This window comes from Cynocephalus volans, chromosome 1 (assembly GCF_027409185.1).
Source record: "Cynocephalus volans isolate mCynVol1 chromosome 1, mCynVol1.pri, whole genome shotgun sequence".
NCBI lineage: Eukaryota > Metazoa > Chordata > Mammalia > Dermoptera > Cynocephalidae > Cynocephalus > Cynocephalus volans.
The window spans coordinates 274,245,484-274,268,071 of NC_084460.1; the positions used below are offsets into that span (position 1 = coordinate 274,245,484).

The 22,588-nt window shown below is 35.9% G+C and overlaps 1 protein-coding gene across 2 annotated transcripts in view; it reads left to right on the forward strand.

Annotated features, from left to right (window-relative positions):
• Positions 1-22,588, forward strand: part of MAP2 (microtubule associated protein 2) — a 142,339-nt gene that overhangs the window by 22,795 nt on the left and 96,956 nt on the right. For both annotated transcript variants that reach the window (XM_063089498.1, XM_063089507.1), the window contains exon 2: positions 17,430-17,507. The gene's annotated coding sequence lies outside the window, so the exon portion shown is untranslated. The remainder of the gene's footprint in view (positions 1-17,429; positions 17,508-22,588) is intronic.

Below are 22,588 nucleotides of genomic sequence, written 5' to 3' on the forward strand. Positions count from 1 at the left end.
TGACTATGTTCATGTAATGATGAGGGGGCCCACTAGAAAACACATTCCAAAATTGTAAAATGCCTTTCCTCATGGAAAATCATGTATCATGAATGAAGCCTTTTCTTTAAGAAAGCATTCACTTAAGCCCAGAGGAGAGGACTGTACGTAATAAATTGTTCAGTCTTTTTGATTTCCAGCTCTTTCAGAAAATTAATTAAAGACTGTTTCTAAATATGTGTCTATATGTAAAAACATAAAAGAAATACAGAACCACCAGGTTTGACTATACATATTTAATTTTCAGGCACTGAAAAAGGGCAGGTTATTCCTCTTGATGTTAACATGTGGCAAAGGAATGAGGAAATCAGGATATATAATAACTCTGTGGACCCAGTCTAGTCAGGAGCTAGTTAATTAGCATCTGTCTGTATTAAGATGAGCATATAGAGGAGCTTTAGAAAAATCTGTACAAATCCCTTCCTATGTTACAATGGCATCATTTTCAATGTAACAAATAATTATGACATTTGATAGTTGAGATCATGTCTATCAGTATTGGATTTTGTATCTGTGAGTTTGTCTTTCCTTTTTGGAACTAACTGCATAATTAACAGCAAAAAGTCAAATGCTAACTCAAGTGATACTTAGTAAATGTCTGATATCTGTATTTTAAGGAGACTCAACAGTAAACTAGTAGCATTAATGATATTAAATAGGTGAGGGGTCTTCAAAAACTGTATGGAAAGATGCTTCATATCTTTCAATCCACGAACTTTTAAAAGTGTACTTGCATTATTTGTTGTTGTGTTCCTATTTATCTCCAGTAGAAATATTTATTAACCTTAAATGTATTGTGAAGTAGTTTTATTTTTAATGATCAGAAAAACTAATAGCATCTACCAGTTAGTATAGTAAGATAATAATCACAAAATTTATCTACTCACCAATGTATCTTTATGTTATGATGAATAGGTCCAAGGTCCATTTCCAAGTAGGTAGCATTCTACTTTCAAATAAAGTAGGAACCGTATAATCATTGGATATCATTTAACATTTAAAATATTTTCAAAAATTGAGGGATGTTATGATTTTTTTTTTCTTTCAGTGTCTTAAGAGATACATACTTAAATACAGGGAGAAATGGCTGTTCCATTGACTGTATACTAAGATGAATTAGTAAACAGATAATGTAAAATATGATTCTAGGGTAAGTCCATACCATACCAAACAGATTTTTTTAAATGGTAAATTAGTCCCTTCCTCTCAACGGTCTTCAATTTCTTATCATGAGCCTGCCTTACCCCAGTGGGTGTGCACTACTCCTGGATCCTGACTGGTCTGCTATCCCTTTTCTCCAGAATCTTCATTCTGAAAGTCCCAGACTAAAAGCTAATTTCTTAAACCTGCTACTATTTCTAGCTACCATATTCTTATTCCCTTTGCTAATCAAACTTCTCTAATATAATCACTGTATTTATTGCCTCATTTCTTGTCTATCACATTGTCTTCTTAGCATTTTGCCAGATTTTTTCTCACCCTACTCTCTTGAAATCTTTTCAAGAGATCTCTTGTGACAATCTTCTTAAAAAAATGAAACTGTTGCCCCATAGCCTTTATGCTGAATGACCTCTCTTTGTCACAGCGGTGGAAAGAATAGTGAAAACTTAATTACAGTCTTGACTCGACCACCTGTGACTGAGACTGACTGTGAGGCCTTGGACAAGTTATGAAACATCAAAAGTCTGATACAAAAATTAAATACTCTACACAGAAAGAAAGATAGTCTTAGTGGCTACCTGTTTCTCCTTGAAATCTCCTTAGATTAAGTTATCTGAACCTCTTTCCAGATTAGATTCTGCAATGCTGAATGGTTGTGTTTCTTCGTTATTGACCTTATTGGCTTTCCCTCATCCTGTCACTGTGCCATCGGTCTATCCCAAGATTCTTGTTCCACGTATACTTCATGAGGTCATCCATTTCAATTCACTATGAATCTTCATGAAACACAGCTGATTATGTCTTAGCCTAAACCTCCTGTTACCACAGAAATAAATATACCTTCCTTCAGTTAGGATTCCAAGCCCTCTGTCATATAGCCTCAACCTACATTTCCAACTCTCTCCCACAATCGCCTGCTGTGCACCAGCCACCTGGGGTTCTCACTGCCCGTCCTCTCCAGCTTCTGTTCTTTTGCTTATGCTGTTCCCTCAGTTTTTTCTTCTGTTCCCCCTCATCCCCTGCTTCACCAGTGCAACTTTACAAAGCTCACCTTAAATACCATGTTCTTCAGAAAAGCTGAAATTAAGCATAATCTTTCCTTTGATTCAGAATGGCCCCGATTGGTACTATTTCTTCTGTACTCTCACCCTGTGCTTTGTGTTATAGTTAATTACCATCCCAGATATGATTATAGAAGCTTCTTGAAATCACGGAGGATGTTTCATGCATTTTTTAACAGGATCTAAGTAGACAGCATATAATTCAGTGTCTAATATACAGTAACAAATAAAGAAATATTCGGAATGAATAGTCTAAATATTTTGTTCCATTCTAGGACCATTTTATCACTGCTTTGGCTTAAACCTCTTTGAAAAAAATCATAAACCCTTAAAAATAGTCAATATTTATTGAATCAGTTTTAGATTTTAGTATTAAAATTATGCCACTGGGCCATTGATTTTATCTTTTTTTAATTTCTGAAAAAAGTATTTTTTAATTGTCACGTATTTATTGTACATTTGAAGATACTTCTCAAAGTCTGTGGAAAAATAGAATTAAAAGATAATATGATTTCTTCCATGAACTTTTCAAAGTACGCTTGTTTTTATGGGGTATGGAATTGTACTTCAATATATGTATGCAATGTGTGAGATCAAATCATGGTAATTATCATATTCATCATCACAAAAATGTGGAGGTATAATTCACATATAAAAAATTTACCCTTGTAAAGTATACAATTCATTGACTTTTAGAATACTCGCAGAGTTTTGCACCCTTCTCTGCTATCTAATTTTAGAACATTTTTATCACCCCCAAAAGAAACCCTATACCCACTAGAAGTCACTCAATTTTTCCCTTGCCTCTACCCTAGGCAACCAATAATCTACTTTTTCTGTGGATTTGTCTCTTCTTCTGGACATTTCATGTAATTAATATAACATGTGGTCTTTGTTAGAGGCTTTTTTCACCCAGCATATTTTCAGAGTTCATCCATGTCATAGAATATATCATCCTTAATTGCTTTCTGTGGTCAAATAGTATTCCATCGAGTGGATACGCCACATTTTTTAAATCCATTCATTCATCAGTTGATGGACATTGGGTTTTTTAATCATGGATTTTTAAAACTGAAAGACAAGCCAGTGATTATTTAGTCTAATACCCGACTTTTATGCATGTGAAACTGAGGCCCAAACGGTATTCCTTGACCTTTACCTAGACAATTACTGAGTTTCTTATTATTTTAGATGCTTAGGTTGATACAATATGATATGTGCATTTATGCATTCTTTTATTCATTTTTCCATATAGTTAATTACTTATGGAGCACCAAGTCTTTGTGATATGATCTGGATAAATAAAAAGAATTACAGTCTCTGTCCTCATGAAGCTTATAGTCTAGTGGGAAATAAGCTTTTAATCAAATAGTCACACAAATAAATGCAAAATTAGAACCAAGACGAGAGTTATAAAGAAGAGATTCAGGAACTGACTTGTCAGGAAGGAAAATTTAGCTGTGATCTATGGATAAGTAATAATTAACTAGGCAAAGAGGGTGGAGAAGAGTATTCAAGGCAGAGCAAAAGCATGTGCAAGGGCTCTGTGGCTATAGGATCATGGCTTATAAAGGGGAGTGTCAGAAGGCTAGTGTAGCAGAAGAGCAGAGGGCAAGGGGAGTGTGGTGTAGGATGATGCTAGAGCTATAAGTAAGGCTAGATGATACAAGCTCTTCCAGGACAAGGGAAAGGTCTTAGTCATTTTTCCAGGAACATTGAACCATTGAAGTATTTTAGTCCCAGGAGTAATCTAAAGAAAAGAAAATGTGCATTCCTCTTCATTTTCTCCCAGGGCTTAGATGTATTAAGAAAGGCAAAACCAGCTTGATGACAGATATTAGTTCTGCCAAAACTTGTGGTAGAATCTGTGGCACTTGAAGTTTTCTTCTTTATGTGTTTACCAAATTCCTTGTTTTCTAAAATAGAAACCTGTGTTATTTTTCATAGAATAAACAGCCTTCTTATTAGAATTCTCCAATTCAATTTTGTAAAGAACTATTCTTTTCAACCCTCCTACAGAATAAGCAATCAAAGCTACTTGAGATTTAATAAATAGATATATAAAGGTCACATATTTTCATTGTACAGTCACCATGTTTTAAACCTGTAAAATCTAAAGAATACAGAAACCATTCCGTAAATTGCAAGTGGTTAATACCTAATTCATCTAGCCTAAGTGCTTTTAACTTAAGATTCATTGCTGTCAGGCAGTATATGAATGGGACCCAGGAAAGTGTAAAAATAAGAGTCATGCCTGCATGGGTATGGGTCCAAAGCTTTCATTAAAGAATTCTACACAAAGTCTCCAAAAATCCTACCAACACACACAAAGTTAAAATACAGGGTTTTGAGAGGAGAAAAAATTCATAGCTTACTAGGGAAACATTTGGGCTTGTTTTATGTCTCTTATAGAAGTTTAAGCCAATACTGATGAAAATGACAACAAATATCTAATCTAACAGCTGTCACTAAGCCTGTCTTGCTAAACACAACCGTCTGACACAACCTTTACAGGAAGATATCATCCTCAATATATTAGCTTAGTGATCCAAATCCCTGAAATGGAACACAGGACTCTGAATTTTTAACCAGGATCCCGTTTCTGAAGTGCTATACAACATAATAAAAAGCAACACTATTTCTCTGTTGAACATTTTGACAAACGAGCTTTACCCAATTCATTGAGTTGTATAATGATACTTAGTACCACGTAATAAACACTGTGTATACATATATATTCACATGTGATTTTATACAAACCCTGTGCAAAAAGTTTCCTAACCTATTCCTGGTCTTTAAAATCATTCTATAAGAAAATAGATATTATTATCCATGATTTGTAGCTGAATAGATGAAGAAACTATGGATTAGTGAAATTAAATAACTTGCTAGATAGATCTGGTTGGTTCCAAAGCCTTTGTTTCCCCTCTGTCATACAGTCCCTTGCTGTAATTGCTGTACTAGCTCCCTCCCTGCAAGAAGTATCCGGAAAAATAAAGTAAATGGAGTTACTAGGTTGGTTACACCGCAGTGTTAGAACACCAAGGTCAAGGGTTTGGATCCTTGGATAGGCCAGCTCCACAAAAAGAAAAAAAAGTGAATAACGTTATTTGTGAGTTTGTAACAGCCCCAGTCAGCATCCACTGAAACCCACCCATGTTCATCAACAAAGTTACAAATTTATCATGAGAAAGGTATATAACACATGAGCCTCTCTTGCTAAGCATAGCTGTCTGACACTCTAAAAACAGCTTCCAGAGGTAACACTTTATAGGCAAGAATAGTGTAAGCATGAGAAAATTGCTTCAAGTTGTTACAATTTAACAAGCAGAGGATATAAGAGAAAACTGACTATTACAGCATGAAAAGTAACCCTAAAACCTACCTGCACTTATCACTATGCAAAACAAACAAACAAACAAACAAAAAACTCTGTGTAACCTGATAGTGGAGTGGAACACTAGAACACAGGTCTGCAGAGCTGCTTTAAGACATGATCTTTCACAAAATTTTTGTTTAGGGGAGCTGGTTCTGTGATATGTGTGTGCTCTATTATGTGAATTGCATTTCATTTTATGCAACACCTGTACTGGGCACTAATAATGGAATTATTCAATTTAAAAAAATCCTGAAAATGACCTCAGTTTTATTGGCTTTTATTTGAAGAGAGTTCAAAGCTCTTTGCCAGTCTAATACGATCAATTTTTACAATATTTTGAGAGTGAAAAAAAAAACCCAGATTTTCTAGTTATTACTCTAGGTGTAATTTTAAAATGTTTGCATTTCAGTTATGAAGTCATCAGATTAAAATATTTAATTTGATTTTTATGGTGATTTTAATATAACACTGATTTTATTTTTAAAAAATTCTTACAGATGACTTCTTGGGGAAAAGGATTTTAATTCAAATTATTTAAGAGAAATGACTATTCATTTGTCTAATGCTTAAAACCAATTCTCCAGGGAACTGGGAACTAGAAATTTTGCCTGGGTCTCTTGTGACTGAGTTTGTCAGCTGTCATACAATGGCATAAATAATATTCCTTTGGTCCCCATTGGAAACTGACCTGTGCTATTCACCAGGCAACTATAGCAAGGAATTTGTTAAATGAATGAAAGAATTATTAAACAGACATTTATATTTACACTAATTTCCATGAACATGGCAGGAATTGAGCGGTAAATACCATTTTTGATGGTACATAGATTGTTTTAAGGCATAAAAACATTGTATTAGAACACTTTTCAAAGGAAATCTTGTTTAAGAACAGAAAAGAAGGCTATATCTTCCATTGGACAGTTAAAGATCCTTATTGTTTGGTCTAGCAGTGGAGTTATATGTATTTTCTTACAACCAACTTAGTATTCCAGATTTGATTGTTATTTTGAAGTTATATGAGGATCTAATGAGCTCTGGCCCCTTCATGTCTACATCTTATTGTAACGGCTTTCAGCAACTTCCTGAATACTGTTGGTAAGATTACTTTCTATTCGATCAGGGTCTCATACCCACTCACCTCTGTCTCCCATGGTGGTCACCAGAAAATCTCCAAAGAACCAGTGCAAGTACTTTAAGAGCTTGCAGTAGACTTGCTGTGTATGGAAAAAGCACATTCAGTTCATCCTAACTAGACGGAGCCACTCAGAACATGAGGCAAAGAGGAAGTCGCAAATGGCTTCCTGTCTCTTTTTAAACTGTTACCCCCCCCCTACGCTCACTTCATTTTCCTTAGCTGGAGTGTTCTTTTAGTTCAGAAATAACTTTCAGTCAGAATTGCGTTAAAAAACAGAATAGATGGGAGAGGGAAAAAATAAAATCATAAACAAATACATTAAACAAAACAGAACAAACCCCACTGTACCAAAGGATCTGTAGTCCTTCATTAAGAAAGTACTGTACTTCTCATATCTCCCTTAAAGCCTAAGCCCCCGCTGAGGTGAAATCATGCAAGTCACTAGTGGCAGCGGGGCAGCCACAGTGCGGGTTACTGGCCTTCCCAGCATTGGGAAGTTCCCAATAGATGGGAGAGGTCGAAGCGGGCAGGGGCGAGTAATCCCACGCTTGGAATTAGACCACTCAGAGACTCAGAATGGGTCTTTTCAATTGTAATGTAGTTATTCAGAGCCACGATTTTAAAAGATAGTACATTTTTAAAGCCTGTTAACTATTCATTAGCTTAGGGTAGCTCTAAAAACAGTTCTCAGAGTGAGGTTGCAATCTACCTCAGAAGCAAATTTTTGTGCTTGGAAATAACCAAAGGTAGCTGGTATAGTCCCAGGGGATCCCAAGGGAACCCAAGCAAGGAGTCAGCAGCACTTACATTCCTTCAGTACAACAGTAATCAGAGCAGCTGGAATATTTACCACCTCATTGGCTCACTTGCTGTGTTCTTTAGCCCAGACTTTAATCTCATTTTCATATATTTTTGTATAAATCAGACACATGTGGCTTGATTATAGATGTTAAGTGGCCACTAGGAGCTGTAGATTAGAGCCTTTCCGGAAAGTGCAATGCCGAGTTCCCTGAGCCCCCCGCCCCCCACCCCCCGCAGTCCCTATCTCTCTGTGCCCCTCCTCCCGTGTTGACTTCTGTGCTCCTACTGCCCTTCATCTCAGTGGTGTCTATTTACTTAAATCTAAGCCAATTAAATACAGCATAACAATAGAACACCCTTCTGAAAAGAGCATAAAGGACGGGAATTGCAGGGCCACCTACAGAATAACAGAAGAGAGGGAAAATATTTTAAAAGCACTCCTCAGCAGATGATCTGCCTTCTCCTTGGCCTCCTATTTATAGGGAGGCTAACTCTTTTTTTTGTTGTTTCCAGCATCTCTATGCCAAGTCCTCCCCTTTTCTTTGGTGAAACCTTAATGATAGATCCTTATGCATCTTAATATTCCTAAGATCACTGATGTCAGAATTATTGTATTGTGCATGCAGGAATACTGTTATAGAATTTCCAGAACACTTGGGAGTGCTCACACAGTGGATTTAGATATATTTCAAGGCTAGCTTTCATGCTGATATATTTTCTCAGCCGATAAGTAATATTCTCTCAATTGAGAGAGCCTGTCTTTTTAAAATGTGTTATTGCAGGCAATTTCTTTAGTAATAAAATGTTGGCTGCTACCGTTAAGAAAATAACTTGGGGAGGAAAAGATGGTATTTCAAATTAGCATTACAGAAGTGGGAGGAAAGGGTACAACTTAGTCCCCATTGTGCTAATTAAGTTCTCACGCGTTGCCTCTTAAACAATATGTAGCAAAAGATGAGGAGCCCAGATCAGCTGGAGATCTCTCTTGAGTGACTCAGTGAGTTGATGAAATCCCTCTACTTCCAGAGCATTTAGCTTTTCAGGCTAAAAGTCGATTTGTCAGAATTTTATTTTTCCTCTCAGATGACTGCAGCACAGCCTGTATTTTCCTCTCTCCAGTGTGGTCCCCTTTCCTAAATACATGCCTTTCTAAAGGATCCACAGTCAGGAATGTCAGAGGATTCAGGAGCTCAGGCAGAGAACATCATCAGTCAGCTGTATTTTGATTTCTTTAGACCACAGCTGGAATTTGAATGCTCACGTTGACCTCAAAAATAGCCTGGTGCTCTGTCACCAGGTTCAGCCAAATGCCTGCTCAGTGAAGTCTCTGTATGCTGCTGCAGGCTGACAGATGGCTCACAGCAGGTGAACTCGAGGCTATTATTGAATGAAATGATTTTTTTTTTCCTCTGGCACGATCCTTCTCAAAGACCCCCTATGTCTTAAGAACTTACAAGACATTTGGATGCTAAGCAAAACTAAAAAGAAAAGTTAAAGCTGAGAGACCATAGATTAACATGGACATAGAGTTTCTGCTCAAGTTAATACATAGTCTATGAGAGTGTACAGTAGTGTTAAGTGGTTAAAAGAAAAAATATATATACATAATTTTTAGACTGATATTGACACTTAACAATTTTCCACAATTGATGAAACACTTTTTCAAAACACATGATTTTATTTAATCTTTGCACCAACTCTATAAGGGAAGTCTCATTAATAATTTTTATTTTATTGATAACACTAAGGGTCCAAAAAGTTGAAAGGCCTATCCAATATTATACAGCTAGTAACTGATGGGCCAGGATTCCAATATAGTTTCTGTATCCAAACTTTTAAGTGTCTTTTAAAAAATTTTAAAGAGACAAATTTAATCAATTCCTAGTCAGAATGGTTGGGGAAGTAAACTCTTATCATTCATTCACTTATTCATTAGATCTTTGCCAACCCACCTACAAATCAGGAAAGCATTAAGCCAGGTATAAGGAGATTCCATTGCTTATAACACAGGAGTTTATATACACAAAGTTAACGAGTACCAAGCACACCTTTTCATTTTCTGCAATACACACCTTAACTGCTCATTGATTTGTTGAATAGATACTGAGCAAGTATTTACCACCAGAGAGAAGATGTAGTGTAGTAAATACAGAAGAAAATAGTCACTGCACTTCTAAAGTTTGCAGATTAGTTTGAGTGGAATGGGGCAGAAATTAAACAAAAATAAATAATATACATTGTTGGTGATGGTGTACAAAAATAGACAGCAGTAGGGATGTCTGTTAGTCTGCTCAGGCTGCTGTAAAAGAATACCGGACTGGATGGCTTAAACAACAGAAGTTTATTTTCTCACAGTTCTGCAGGTTAGAAGTCCAAGTTCAAGGTACCTTAGTGATGCTTTCTGGTGAGAGACCTCTTTTCTTGGCTTGTCACCTTCTCACTGTTTCTGTTAAAGAAAAAAATATTCTGACACTTGTTAAAATGGTAAGAAAGACTTTGTTCAGGACTGTTGCGATAATGATTTTGTAATAAGGGAAAGAGATTGGGCTCAACTACAAATACAGCACAGTATGAATTTATAGCCAATGAGCAGAGTAAGAGGGTCATGGATGGAAAATTACTAAGAAGAGACATCAAGGGTAGAGTGATTCTTGCTAAACCTGCTTAACTGAATTCTTGCTGAAGGCAAGCCAAAGACTTAGACATCAAAGGGGGGAGATGAGGAACTTGATGAGAAATGCAGGGTGATCAGACATTATGGGTGGGGAGTTCTCTCTAAACTGACTTAGCAGGATTCTTGCTAAAACTGGATTCCTGAGGAGCCAAAATCAAGGCCTAATCAAGAAGAGGGCCAGAAGAGCCTGACTAACGTTTGGTAAAGGAGGGAATCATTGCTTCTTTGTGCTCCTGGAGGGAAAGACAGATCTCTGGTGTCTGCTCCTCTTCTGATAAAGACCCAGCCTTATTGCATAAAGGCCTCACACTTATGACCTCATTTTACCTTAATTACCTCCATCAAGGCCCTATCTCCACATACAGTCATAGTAGGGGTTGGAACTTCAATATATAAATGGGGCAGGGGGGCACAATTCAGTCCATAACAGGGTGTAAATTAAAACCTCTCCAGAAACTATTTGATAATATGGCAGCATTATTTGTAAGACATTGTATAATCATATGGTTAAATATTTTTTATTCTTCATATGCATTTGTTTTTAGTTCAAAATACTACGAAAAAAATAATTCATGTATTTGATAGACACTGATGGTTTATAGGATTAGAATAAAGAAGATAAAATGAGTGAGAATGTGAATTTCTTTCAATTTCAAGGAGCGTTTATTAACAACATAAAGTAGTTCATATAAATGCAATATAAGTGTAAAAAGCATGAAGCTTATACCAGTGAACAGAAACTTTTCTGCAGTTGGATGGGGAGACTTCACAGAGAAGAGAGATTTAATTGAATGAGGAGTTGACAAACCTAGAGGAAGGAAGGAAGGAAAGAAGGTAAGGGAGAGGAGGGAGGAAAGAAGGAAGGAAGGAATGTAGCAGAGGAGACAGGGAGAGAGAAAGATAAAAGAGAAAGAGGACTTTACAGAAGGAGAGGAGAGAACTATGAAGATGGAATGAAAAGGGCAATTAAGAAGTCTCCAAAAGAACTAGTCTAAGATATGAGCATTAGTGATGATGGAAAGTTGGGGATAAAGTTGAAAAAGTAGAGTGTAGGCACACTATAGAAGGCCTTAAGGATAAGCCTAGAAATTTAGATTTTTGTCACTTTGAAAGAGGAGTTTGAACATGAGAGTGAAATCATTAAGTGGTATTTTGGGAAGATGTCTTGTAGCAACTTGTGCACCTGCTCAGTTTCCTTTGATCCTTTCCCCAATTTCTTCTTTTACCATATAATCCTGGTAACTGCATTAATTTATTCTACCAGGCTGGCCGGTTAGCTCAGCTCGATAGAGTGTGGTGCACATAACACCAAGGTCCAAGGTTCATTCCCTGTACTAACTAGCCACTACAAACCAAAAACAAATAACCAAACAAATAAATGAATTACATTTCTTTCTGGATTATGGCTGGGTTAGAGAAAAAGCATTGTTTGGGGGCTGACTCGTTAGCTCAGTTGTTTAAAATGTGGTGCTGATAACACCAAGGTCCAGGTTCAAACCCTGTACTGGCCAGCTGCCAAAAACAAACAAAACAAACAAAAAAATTAATTCCACTTCTTTAAAAAGATTGGTGTTCTGTTAGAACGGCTATTAACAAAAGGACGAAAGATAAGTGTTGGCGAGGAAGTGGAGAAAAAGGAACCTTTGCACATTGTTGGTGGGAATATAAACTTGTACAGCCATTATGGAAAACAGTATAGAGTTTCTTCAAAAAATTAAAAATATAACTACCAGCAGTCCCACTACTGAGTGTATAGCCAAAGGAAATGAAACCAGTATGTCGAAGAGATATCTGCACTCCCATGTTTATTGCAGCACAATTTACAATAGCCAAGATATGGAGTCAACCTAAGTGTCCATCAATAGGTGAATGGATAAAGAAATTGAAATACCATTCAGGTATAAAAAAGAAGGAAATCCTGTGATTTGTAGCAACATGGATGAACCTGGAGGAAATAATATTAAGTGTAATAAGCACGGAGGGAATCTCAAGTAGCTACTGAACGAGTATCATCATGCCTCATTTACCCTTCTGATGGGCATATTTACTGCTCACCAGATATCCGTTTACCCTCCACATTTCTGCACCTCTTACATTTAAGCAAAGCCACGTTCATTGCAGTGGGCTGTGAGAGGAAGTAATGAGTGTCACTTCCCCATTAAAGCATTTATAAGCCAATGCTTAGCCCTTCAGATGTCTTCTTCCCCTGCAGCTGAAATCCTGAAGGCCATGAGTTGAGCCACAAGAAGGATGTACCCAGGGAGCTCAGTCACTGAACAGAGGTGGACTGGAGAGTTACCCCACTCACATCAGGATTTGTGTGAACAGAATATAAACCTTCATTGCATAAAACCTCTGAGTCTTAAACCTGACTTATTTGACTATTCTAATCCTTTATCCTTCACCTATTTTTATACTACTTTTATTGCCAAGAATTACGTTAAGAAACTTTGCACAAGACAAGATCATTCCTACTAAGTCAGATTAACCCAGCCTGCTTAACCTCAGCAGTACCATGGAATACTCATCTCCTAGGTTTGGAGATGAAAGGGGAGAATTTTTATTATGTCTCTTACCTAGATTCTCTGGTCAACTGGGACCATATCTTTTTTGAATAGGGCTTTTGTTGACTTTTCTTAATTTTTTCAAGTGCATATTTTGAGATACGTTTCATTTGCACAAAACATATTCTTCTAAACGTTAACTTTGACCAAAGCTCCAAGAAAGAAAGGTTATTCTCTGATCTATACAGCTATCAGTGACTTTGGTTCAACCATTTCTTCTACTCATGAATGACAAACTGATTCTAAACATATTAGGTAGTACAATGGTTCAGTAGCATGTTAGGGTAAATGATGTTATGTTAGCAGCTACTCTCCTATTTAAAGACTGCTTGGATAATGGATATTTTCCCAGCTGTATTGGGAGTTTACAATAGCTGAACAGCTGAAATCTTGTTTCCTTGGATAAGTGCACTGAATCCCATGAACTGTTTAAAATCTCATAGAGCAGATTGATAGAGGAGATGGAGACAAATATTATTATTGTTTATTTGAGAGCTGATTGAATAGCCTAACACTAACCACTGAGGTTAAGCTTAGCCTTCAGAAACACTATTAGGATTCCAGCAACCTGAAGTGTCTTAGTGTTTTGCTTTTCTGACAAAATCTATCAAAACGTGAAATTGAGTAACCAAATGATATTTATGCTAAAATGTGTTTCAAAGGCAAATAAAAAAATACATCCTGGCTCAACAATCCAGGGAAGATTTTACCTTGATGACTTTGTTGCTTAATGAAACATGGGTTCTTGCATCAGTTGAGAAAACCACACCATGGCAATATTTTCTCCATGAAACCCTAAAAGTCTGAAGTTCTCATTCTGACTTCAACGATGGCACACAACTTGCATATAAATATGCCAACAGCTGAATATATATTATATGCATCCTCAGTGCATTGCAGGCACATCCTATTTATCTGAGTAATCAATTGATAAAAGCTAATTTAGTTTATAGCCAAACAGTGTTTTTCTTGGGTTCCTTGTTAAATGATTTATTCAACTTAAATTATGATGCCAACTCACAATGTACATCTTATTCTCTGTCCTGTGTAGGCTAGCTTTTACATATAGTTGTTAAATAATTGATTTTTGTCACTTGTCGTCAGTCATGATTCTCAACAATGTTCATACCCAGCTCTAAGAGGGTCTAGAAACTGGCATTAACAAACCTGATAGAAATAATGGAGTGGAGAAAATGAGAGACAGAACTGCAGCTGAGTGACTTTCAATTTGTTCAAGAAGTTGAATATGCTGAATAACAAAGGTGCTTAGTAAGTATTTCTAATAAATTGAAAGTTGCCATCAGTGAAATACCACTTCTCAGAGGAGCCATAAGCTTGTATGCATGAAATTGTCTTTAAAAAGTGTGGAAGACCTAAAATCAATTCTCAGTGTCTATGAAGAGTTGGTATAGTTGAAAGGTTTGGCCGCTTTCTAGCTGTGTGATACTGGGAAGAACTCAGTTGGCCTCTTTTCTCATCTGTAAAGTGGGGATAATAATAGAGGGAAATAGTGAGGAACAAATGAATTAGTACATATGAAGTGCTTAGAATATTATCTGGCACACAATAAATGCTGTATAAATGTTTCCTAGTATTATTTTAGGGATGTTGTCACTCTGTATAATGTATCTAATACTAAAACTGTGTCAGATAATATTTACAGCAAAAACTATGTTGAATTACTTTAGTCCATTTGATATGGAATAAAAATTGCCACTTCTAACTGCACTGTGATCATTTAAAGTAACTATTCAGTTTTATGTGCCTTATGGAATACACCATGAGTTATTCTTTAAAATAAGTCCCAGATGTCATTTGTTTCTTTCTCATAAAACAAAGTCTAGAAAAAAAGACAGTCATTTTCATTTTATAACAAACAAAATAGGTAAATGAGGCATTCTTTTTATGACTAATAGGTACTGGGTACCCTGAATTTTCTAGTAATTATCTCATCCTTTGACCAATAATTTCCAAATTCTCATGGCATAAAATTAGCTGTTGAATGTTTAGGGATTTTACACTCCTTCATATATAACTACTGAATTAATTTTTGGAAGACTAAAAGACAGGATATATTTTTTAGTATTGTTTTTTAAATTAAATGATGAACTTGTTCTTTGGCATCAGGTATGTTAGCGAACTTTTTCTGTAACAGGCCAGATAGTAAATATTTTGAGCTTTGCAGGCCATAATATCCCTCTCTCAATTGTTCAACTCTGCCATCATAGCATAAAAGCAGCCACAGAGAACATGAGAAATGAATGGGCATAGCTGCACACCAGTAACACTGTACTTAGAAAACTGGGTAACAGCGGTATGGATCAGGCCCAGGGATCATAGTTTCTTGACCCCATTCTATAAAATTCCTCTTTTCTTCTTATTTTTACCAGGGTAAAAGACAGACACGTATATGTATAATGTGTACTTGCACCCTTATACACATGCATGCACATATGCTTGAAAATCATGAAAATGAAGTACAAAAACCTGTACTTTAAGGAACTTAAGGAAAATATGGAATTTAAAGAGAAAGTACCCAGAGGAATGGAAATCATCAAGTCGAAGGTATACCTGTTTCCCAATGTTTATCGCAGCACTCTTTACAATAGCCAAGAGTTGGAACCAGCCCAAATGCCCATCATTGGATGAGTGGATACGGAAAATGTGGTACATCTACACAATGGAATACTACTCAGCTATAAAAGCGAATGAAATACTGCCATTTGCAACAACATGGATGGACCTTGAGAGAATTATATTAAGTGAAACAAGTCAGGCACAGAAAGAGAAATACCACATGTTCTCATTTATTGGTGGGAGCTAAAAATTAATATATAAATTCACACACACACAGACACACACACACACACACAAACGGGGGGGGGGGAGAAGATATAACAACCACAATTATTTGAAGATGATACGACAAGCAAACAGAAAGGACATTGTTGGGGGGAGGGGGGGAGGGAGAAGGGAGGGAGGTTTTGGTGATGGGGAGCAATAATCAGCCACAATGTATATCGACAAAATAAAATTTAAAAAAAATAAATAAATAAAAATAAAGAGAAAGTAAAGCGTGCTATTTTATTCAGCATTCATTCATTAAATATCCAAAGGCTCTTTCTATTTGAACAACATTCAGAGCTGGTGTACCATTTTATTTTTGTTCTAAAGTCAACCTACAAGGTTTAATTTGCTTATAATCAAAACTATCCTTAAACATTTTTTAAATAGTCTTAAGTTATTGTGCATAGAACTCTGTACAATAGTGTTATACATATTCCAAATTTGAGAACCACTAAGGTGGACTAAAGGAAAAAGCTATGTGCAAGATTTAGGCAGTCAAACCGTCCTTTCTAAAATAATGACCAGATTTTTTTCAAGGAATGGAAAATTCTACTGTGTTTCTTCTTGCCTGCAGAATTTTCTTTACGTGTACTTAAATGTTAAGCCTCTTTAACTTTAGTATTCATTAATAGACTTTGCGGCTGTGCATTGTATGTAAATGCTCACAGACAAATGAGCTAACACATGTAAAAGCACTTAATACGGTGACCTGGGCCAGTCAGTATTTGTTGCTTTTGAATCACCCTCGTTTGCTCATATCTACATACACATTGCTCTTTAAAGGATCATAGAGAAGAACTGAGCCATCTGCATTTTATCTTTCCAAATTTGCATTTCCTGCTGGGTCTTAAAGAAGAGATACAGTTTGAGTCTGAGAGTACCTTACCTATAGAGGAACATCTTCTTTGAGGATATGATGGGGTCCACTCTACCGGGAGTGAATTCACACAGGTCCTGGCAAAAACACAAAGAGATACATAGATTTAGACACCTAACGTAAGGCAGCTGGACTTCAAAATGGGCCTCAGCTCTGCAATCTCTTATGTATGGTGGATCCTTTGTAGTCTTCCCTATAGATGAGGATGATTACACCCAAATGGCATAGGATGTAGAAAACAAGCTTAGTGCCTTCTAGTGATTCTGTTTATTTCTAGGTATCACATCAATAAGAAGTATTCTGTATTGTTCTAGGAGGAATTTCTAAGCAGAAGTACTAATCCAGAATGACTTTTAGTGTTCTGAATGTCAAAAGAAGTTTAGTACTCTATAGAGAAAAATGAATTAATTATTAAAAAAATTCCTCTCCATCCTGTGCTGGAGATAATCAACATGGACTCGGCTAGAGGCCCAGTCATTTAAAGCTCACTGAATGTAATTAACCATTTACCAGGACAAATGTATTCTCTTGGGAGAGAGTATGATTGCCTGCTATTTATTAGCTGAAAACAATTTAAAATTTTATTGTTCCTTGGATATAATACTTACGAAGCTTCACTGGAGTAAATCTAGAAAGGAAGAGAAAGCATGCAACAGTTAGCATTTTCACTGATCTGTTCCAGGCATCTGAGATAGTGAGTGGCCAGCAGGTTCTAAATGCTCAAATATGATCACCGTAAAAAACCATCATGACATCCATCTTGTAGTCTCATAGTTACCCAATATAAAAGGAGAAAGCTGCGAGTTGAATTTTATACTGAGCTACATGATATAATTTATGTATATGGATCAGAAATTAAATTATTAATTTTCGGATTTTTTTTTTTTACAGAAAGAAGCCAGAACATACTATCAACCCTTTGAGAACACAACATACCGAACTTGACTATTTTACCACTTCCTTCAATAGGTAAGACCCTACTGTCTCTACTATACAAGAGTTGCCTACAGTTGTGAAAAGTAACTCTTTGATAACCATGTTTTTAAAAAATCTTTAAATAAATATCAATTCATTTTGGTAAGGGAGAAATACACAGGTATTGTACAGCTAATAGATATAGAATTATTAAAATAGCACTTCATAGTGTTTAGACTGATTTAAAAATGAAGGAATGAAAAGATCTTTCTCTGAAATAAGGATTGAAATAAGCCTATCTCTCTCATGTGGTTAACAATACCAATAATATTTCCTGAGCACTTACTACATGCCAGGCGTGGTCCTACATGACTGACTTTACATAAACTATTTATTCCTTACAACAGCTCTCTGAGGTGTGTACAGAGATCACCTCCATTTTATGGATTAAGGGCCTTAGGCAGAGAGAGAGGAGGCAGGTAGATGGAGGCATTCACCTGGAATTATATCCATGGGTCTGGGAGCAGCAGGCACCAGAAAGAACACCAACCCCACTGTTATTGTGAGAGATGCTTCATGTTGTGGTTGAAATGTCTAGCAATCAGATACTCCTACATTTTGAATAGGTTCTGTCTTAATTTATAAAAGAAAAAAGTATATAGTACATTTACTGAAAGAGCCATAAATGCTTAGCAGGCAAACTTTTATGTTTGCCCTTGTTACTTACACAGTTGTTGCATGAGTAAATGAAGGAATATATACACTTCAGCTCAGTTTACCAGCAGAAACAATATTTTGCTTTATTTCACACTTTCTTTAAACTCAAAAGCAGAATAAAATTATGGAAAGGTTACAAATGAATGACTTCTTATTCTAGGAAATTCTGGGAAATGCATTTTAATTTAATTTGTTTTTATTAGAAGTTCTCAATATACTATCTTAAATTGGCTGCAGCAATATTCACTTTACTGCCTTTGTTATTTTTTTAAGCAAGAAAATTCACATTTTTAAAGCAACATATAAAAATATTATAATAAATACTTATGTATTTAATACACAGATTAAACAATTGCTAACATTTAGCTGTATTAGAATCTCTAAAGTAATAAACCATCACAGAAGGAAGAAAAGCTCTTTCTGCTTCCTTTCACTTTCCTCCTTTTTTCCTAAGAGGTTTTACAATCCTAAAGATGATATAACCTTCCTATGTATGTTCTAATACATCTGTGACATATTTATGAAGCAAATGTCATGTAATTATTTACATGCTAAGAGTTTACATAAATGGTATCATACTGTAGATACTTTTTTGCAGTTTCCTTCACCCAACAATGTATTTAGAGATTTGTCCATACTGATACATCAAGATCTAGCTGACTCATTCTACTTGTTATAAAGTTGACTCATTTTAATGTTTTAATTTTCTGGTGCTTAGTAATATTAATTATTACTTCTAGACAACTTTCAGCATTTTAAAGATTTAATACTAAAATGGTTTAAACATGGCTGGCAAAAAGCCTATTTGGGATTTGTGTATAAGGAATGCAACAAAATTCTTAATATATGATAACGTGCCAATACTGCTTATGCTTTATTTCCAACTAGAAAAGCATTTTTTAAATTGGCTTGTAAGAATCTTGCTAATGTAATAGGACTCATGATTTTCACTGTTTTCTCACAATATTATAATTGAAATCTGTTTTATTTCCCCATTGATGAAATACTGACTATTCCCAAATATAGTGTAAATACTACCTCTGAAATTTAAGATACTTAAAAGAAAAATACATCTGTTTGGCCAATGATAATTGCTCATATTCTCTTAGAAAATCATAGGAGAAGTAAAAAAAAAAAATAAACAAAAAAGAGAGGTTTTTTTGTGTTTTTTTCCCAAATTTTCCAACACTGCAGTTAATTCTAGAATTTGTTTAAGGCAAAAGAAATGTCAATATGGTATACAGTAGTGAGATAGGTAGACATAGAATCTTTCATGACTTTTATTTTCTGAGGAAAGTAAATTACTACTCTGTCAGAGCTGGGGGACGAAGAGGAGAAGGAAACTAATCTTTTGAAACAGGTATGAATAAATGAGTCTCTTAGGTCAGAAATGCATTACCATTTTGCATGTGAGGGAACAAAAGCCCTAATAATACATCTTGAGATCATTGCAGAGCCTAAATTCAGACTCACCTCTGTAACTCTCTGAAGCAATTCTGCCTACCAGAAAATGAATAGATTAGAATAAACCTAATCTATTTGACACATAAATAGAAGTGTCATTTATTCCACCAATATTTATTGGGATCCTTATATGTGAGTTGAAGGCTGATGTTAGAAAAGTAAGGAAGACACAGTATCCACCCAAAATGAGCAAACAGGCTATTAGGAACCATGAAGATTCATTCAGTGATCCTGCAAATGTGATCATTTAGATATTTTTATTTTACTATGTTAACATTGTTTACCAGGTGATTACCTTTGAAATCACCTAACCATACCAATTAGATTAAACTGAATGGGATAATGAGAGTGAAATGCTTTGTAAATAACAGGGTCCTCTGCAATCCTTGGCTAATATTACTAATTACTATATTCTGTAAAATTTAGAACTGAATATTTCCAACCTAACACATGTAATTCTAAATGTAAAGGTCAATATATGTCTCTGAAGTTATTTAATTTCTTTAAGCCTTATGTAGATCATTACAGTATCAAGCTTAGGCCTGTCCAGAGTCCTATTATGTCTCATATCTCTACCTATATCATCCAAATCCACTGTCTCCCACATTTACTACTGAAGTAGCCCCCATGTCCATTCTTACTTCCCTATAGTCTGTTGTGCACATAAAAGTCAGGGTGATCTTTTTTAAAAAATCTTAATCAATTGATATTACTCTTGTGTCCAAAATTCAGCAGTGATTGCCTGTAACAGAACAAAGTCCACACTCTTACTGTGGCCCACAAGGTGCTATATAAATTGTCATCTTCTACCTCCTTAACATCATCTCAACATCAATCTCTCCCACCTAGGGCAGAGATTATGATGTTCTGAGGTGTGTCACCTGCTTTTAGAACCACCACCTATCTTGGTGGACCCTCACATGTAGAAGGGATGACAAGAAATGCAGGGGTTACCGTGGAATGGGGCAGACATGCTCCGAACACATACAATATCCTTAATGCACACCTGTGATGGTTGTTGCCCTTTTAAGTATTCTTTCAGTTTGTCTTAACAGAGCCCATCACTTCTGCAATGCTAAAGCAATTTCATGTTTTTGACTCATGATTTTATAGCATTATGAGAAAACTTTATTTTGCTGACCTGTAATTTTGAATCTTAATTTATAGTACCCCCCCCAAAAAAAAACCAACACATAGACAAATTAGGGAAAAATTAGCTGGATGGACTTGAGAAAAACATTAGAAAAGCAAAAAATATTTGTTATTCCTTGCAGTCTTTTAACTATATAATAATACTAAGATTTGCCACAACCCAGCATTGTTTAGATTTTATTTTATCTTCAGTATAGATTTATATCTTTCATCATTCATAAATGGGTGAAGTTTATCTTTTAAGACAATTTTCTGTAAAATAGGCTGATTTTTTTGTTGTTTTATTTTTACAATATTCCTAGGAGTAGCACCTAATGTGTGTTTATATTGTTGAGAACATTTGGCAAGAAAAAGACAGACAGTAGGATCACAATACCCCAACAGTTAAGAAAAAGAGAAAGAAAACCTGGTATTTGCATTATTCTCTCTGAAAATAAGTACCTTGACTTGTACTGATTACTATCTCATCAGTATTCAGCTCTGGTTCACAGCACTCTGTGTGAACAGTTTTAAAGGCAGATTAAGCGTTCTAAAAATAAATTCTTTTGGTAAATTAGGATATGAGAGCCTATCTTACTCTGTACTATCAGCTGGCAGTCATACCCAAACCCTAAACTATTCTGGCTCTTATTGAGCAAGAACCTATTCCAAGGGTGAGGTTTTAAAGAGGGATCTCTTATGGTTAACCAGAGACAGAAAGAAGGAGTATTGCCCACATACTCTGGCAGGAGTTAAAATAACAATAAACGTCCTCCTACTTAGCAAGCTGAGTCATCAGCACATTCTACGGATCTCTCAGCAATTCTGAGCAGAGTGTTTGGACTGGAATTCTGTAGGCAGAGGTGGGCACCACCTGCTGCAAAAGGCTCTAGCTTTTGTTAGAGTGCTGTTATTAAGCCTTGTCTTTTAACAGATTAGCTAGATGGAGATAGGAAAATAAAAAATTTAGTGCTGATGAGTACTTTTTCTAATGCTTAGAATAAAAGAATGGTAGTCCAGGCATGATTATTATGCAATTAGTTCTTTTATTAGCCATGGAGATAAGTCACTTAATAAGGGAGGCTTACTGTGAAAGGTCTTGAAAGTCAAATTACTTCAAGAAAATTCTAGAGGCAAAAAGCCATAGACTTGTCTCAGTCAACTTTGGAAAAGGGTTGAAACTAATAGAAATCTATTTTTTGCTTAAGAGAAGAGAGAAGATCATGATATGGTTCCTGAGGCTCCTTATTCCAAAGGCAGAGAAAGAGATGGATCTCATGAAGATCTAGAACCAGGAATGGAACATGAGCCTAGAACCGGGGCCACCATTCTTTCAGTCTCTCTGGGGCCCCTCGGCCTCACTCTTCTGTACATTCCTTTGATTTGTCCTGACTGTTGATAACTCTTTCTTTACATAAAGATTAGGTTTCCCTACTGCTCTTCACACAAGCATAGCTCTCAAGTTTGATTACTTATCAGTGCCTGCCTTGTGCAGTATCTGTATATCAGTTTTTAATTAACTGGACTTTTTATCCAATAAGCTGTGACCAATGGAACGGACCAGGTGGTACATATGTGTTTGCCAAGATCCTATACCTCTGGGTGGGAGAAAGAAGAGTAATCAATGAAACAAAGTCTTCCTAATAAGCAAACACCCTCACAAGATATTAAAAGTCTCATAGTACAGTTTATTTACTTCCTTATTCTTCCCCTCCTCAACATTCCCTTGCTTGGTAATTGGCACATAAAGAACCAAAAAGTAGGATGTGACGAGAATAGACAAGCAGGGAGTACAGCCAACCTCCAGGAGAAAGATAAATGGA